Source organism: Anas acuta, chromosome Z (genome assembly GCF_963932015.1).
Source record: "Anas acuta chromosome Z, bAnaAcu1.1, whole genome shotgun sequence".
Taxonomy (NCBI): Eukaryota; Metazoa; Chordata; class Aves; order Anseriformes; family Anatidae; genus Anas; species Anas acuta.
This window is the reverse complement of record NC_089017.1, coordinates 44,028,478-44,032,021: the sequence shown is the minus strand read 5'-3', so window position 1 is coordinate 44,032,021 and position 3,544 is coordinate 44,028,478. Positions and strand designations below refer to the sequence as shown.

Below are 3,544 nucleotides of genomic sequence, written 5' to 3'. Positions count from 1 at the left end.
TTCATCTGTCCAAAGTACACCATGGAAGCACTCTGAATTACTTCCTATCAGAAGCATGGCCTTACCATGTCTGATACGGCTTCGGCTGGTTTCAGTGTTCTTCTTCACTTCATAAATACCTACATTAAGTACTGTCCTATCAAGCAAGTACCCTATTCTCTTGATATCTCTGAGTTGATGGAAGACCCAAGACACTTGGCTCTTCACATCATTGGAAGAACCAAGTGTACTTCCAATATTCACAGCTTCGGAGGAAATGGAGATGAGGTTGAGAGTGGATGAAAAACACCAAGTGTTCTTCCCATCTTCACAGCTTCTAAGCAAGTGGAGATGAGGCTGTGCAAGAACCAAACAAACTGCTGATCCAGAAGCAGCCTAAAGACTGTCTTTAACCAGGGCCTTGCATTCTTCATCTTTCTACCATTACTCGCCTTCAAGGGCATGATCGTGATCTTACTGACTTCCTACCACTACAGCAACGCACCTGCTTCTCTCACAAAACTTACGGGTGGCAACTGGAAAGATTCACCAGCATTCTGTATTTCACTCCTCATCTCAATTCTCTTTTGGCCTGCGAAGCTTTTCAGATCAGAGATGAAGATCAGATGTAATCTGGAGTTTGGGATACTGCAAAGGAAAAGAAGAATCATACTGAGACCTCTTTTCAACCTCACTTGCAAGCGCCAAAGTCAAGAATACCAAAAGGAAAAAGGATGCCACTTGATCATGGTAAGCATAAATTGGAGCACAGGTCTCCTCTAACTGAAGCGAGGTTAAACAGGTTCCAAACAAGGTTAAGGAGCACACCCACAATCATTTCCATAAAACTGTGTTTTCAAACAAATGGTTGAAAGATTTAGATTTTCTTACAAGCGACGAATGAAAAATAAAGAAAGAAAAGAAAATTACCAGGACATGCAGTCTAGCTTACTCTAGCTTACTTTGCCTAGGTCAGAGTCTGCGTCTTGGGTCACAATCAGGAAGCAGCATTGTGCAGAAATGCCAAAGCCTCCCCAAACTTGTTCTATCTTCATCAACAAGGGCTTTGATACTGCTGCCTCCTCAGCAACATCGGCAATTGACTAGGAAAGTTGGTGTCCACCAGGTCAAATCAGGACGAGGAAATCCCTCTTGCCACAACTGCACACTTGCACCAGAGTTGGCAGGTCAGAGCGATGGACAGAGAAGCATCTAGAAGAGTGTTAGAAAACAGACTTTAGAAGAGATTTCCATCAGCCCAGGAACAATTACTTGCTCATCCCTTCAGACTGAACTCTAAGTAGAAGCAGGTGATCCCAAGCTGCATTCCTGACATCTATGCTGCAAAGTCATCAAATGTGACATGTTATTCTACCAGTCTGTAATGAACATAAACAAGAGTTTGAGTTGAGGATGTTGGTTTAGAATCAAGCTCAAAGTGTTAGTCCTTGGATATGTTTTTGTCTGCAAGTGTTTTCACTGTTTCCCAGACAATGTCTCCAGCAAGCTAGCTGTTTGTTTCATTTCTTCTGTTCTGTTTTGTTCTGTTCTGTTTTGTTTTCTCAGTAAGGTTTCTTAGAGAGAGAAGATTGAAGTGATCGTATTGCATGCCCATCCATCCCTCCCCTTTGCTTGTCCAGAGCTTTTACCTTGTCTACCACGATGCATGAACTTGGTCATAGGCACAGTTGTTTCAAAGACATTCTGCTGCTCGACCTGTTGTGAAAACAGAGAGCTAAGTATTTGGACGAGAACATGCTTCCACCTGCACTATGACCTCCACAACTAGATATGGAGCCATATCAGCCAGAAGGAAGTTTCCTTCACAGCTGCTGCTTCTTACACTATCTGGACTCTTACTTTTACTCTTACTTGCCTTTCCTGCATTAGCACAAAAAAAAAAAAAAAAAAATTTTGGAGATTACCTTTGCCATCTGATGTCTTCGTTTCCAGAAACTACCCTGAATCACCTTTATGAGAACTGTCCCACACTGCGAGCATGGGTGTTGCAGTCAGGCCAGATATGTCCCTTCTACGTCAATACCAAATCTGTCAAGTTAAGAACATGGAATTAATGAAAAGGAAATCCTTCTATTTTGATCTGAGGTCACTTTTTTTTTTTTTTTTTTTTTTTTTTTTTCTAGACCAAGAAGAACCAGCAAAAGTCAGGTGAAAAATGAAATGAAAAATGTTAAGGCCAGGCAGCTTGCTCACTGCAAGTGCTAATCTGAAAGCAGATGGAGTGCATCTTCATACACTCCATCCTGAGACACTCCACTCAACAGGCCAGAGCAGCTGATGAAGTGCATTGCTGTCCTGAAGTTTCATGTGATGGGCTACTTTTAAGTCTCTTGTTTATGCTGTAGTACTTGAGGTCTATGGCAGGACCACAGCACACTCTTATTTGTCTACCCTTCTTTCTTGATCGTGTGTGGGAAAGAGAGAACGTGCAGAGGCCCTCAGCCACATGTTGCACCTCTCACTCTGTGCAGCTACATCACTGAGCCCAAGTACCAAACTTCATGCTTGTGAAAGGACTTTACACAAACTACAGGAATCTAAAATGAAGCATCCAAACACTTACAGAAGGGTGGGCCCTCTCGATGCACCTCAACGTGGGATCCACAAGTCCTCACGTGGTTTCATCCAGCACACTTCTCTGTCCCTCCTCGCTACACTTGCTCAGAGGCAGCTGTTCCCAAGGTGTCACAGTGACATCATTCAATTCTGTTGCTGAAGTCATCACCGTAGGCCCCTGGCAGCGGCAACACAACACTCTCTGTTGCTAATGCGAATGTCTCAGAAACAAGTAGAGAAGTACCACTCTCCCCAAGCTGACTTGAATTGGAGTAGTTCCAAAATTATTCTCTGCCCCCCTACATCTGGGGAAGGTGTGTGAGAAATCTTTTCCTTAAGAAAGGATTACAAGCCAAAAAAAGCTTGCTTCTGATACGTTCCCCTTCCTTTTAGAGCTGTTCGCCTTTGATTTCCAAGTAAGAAAAAAGAAGGTGAAATCAACAATTCTCCTCCTCCGAGTTGGGAATAGGAAATAAGCCCAATTATTTAGGAAGCCTGAAAAAGGAAACTATACATTTCCTTGTTAAACACCTTGTTGCTTCTGAAAACTTTTCCAGTCCTTTGCAGCTGCAGTGCTTTTCGGTGGGTGGGCAGCCGAGCTCCATCACGGCCACTCGCTCACTCCCCCTCCTCAAAGAGAAAGGGAGAGAAAATACGATGCAAAGGGCTCAAGGGTTGAGACAAGGACAGGGAGATCGCTCAACAAGGATCGTGATGGGCAAAGCAGACTCAGCATAGGGAGACAGTAAGATTTCCGGCCTAACTACTACTACTCCCAGGCTAGACAAGTGAGAACCAAAGGAAAGAAACCAAAACCACCTACCTTCCCCCCATCTGAGCTCTTCCAGCTCCTCCCCCCGTGCAGCGCAGGGGAACAGGGGGACTGGGGGTTGTGGTCAGTCTGTAGCACTTCATCTCCACCACTCCTTCTCGGTCCCTCTCTGCCCCTGCTCCACGTGGGCTCCTCTCCACGGGCTGCAGCTGCAGC

At 44.6% G+C, this 3,544-nt stretch overlaps 1 long non-coding RNA gene across 1 annotated transcript; it reads right to left on the bottom strand.

Annotated features, from left to right (window-relative positions):
* Positions 1-1,018: 1,018 nt before the first annotated feature.
* Positions 1,019-2,858, bottom strand: LOC137847657 (uncharacterized). Its single transcript, XR_011091021.1, has 4 exons — positions 2,564-2,858; positions 1,905-2,028; positions 1,629-1,695; positions 1,019-1,191 (listed from the first exon to the last, which is right to left on the bottom strand). It is a non-coding gene; the product is annotated as an uncharacterized lncRNA (long non-coding RNA).
* Positions 2,859-3,544: the final 686 nt, after the last annotated feature.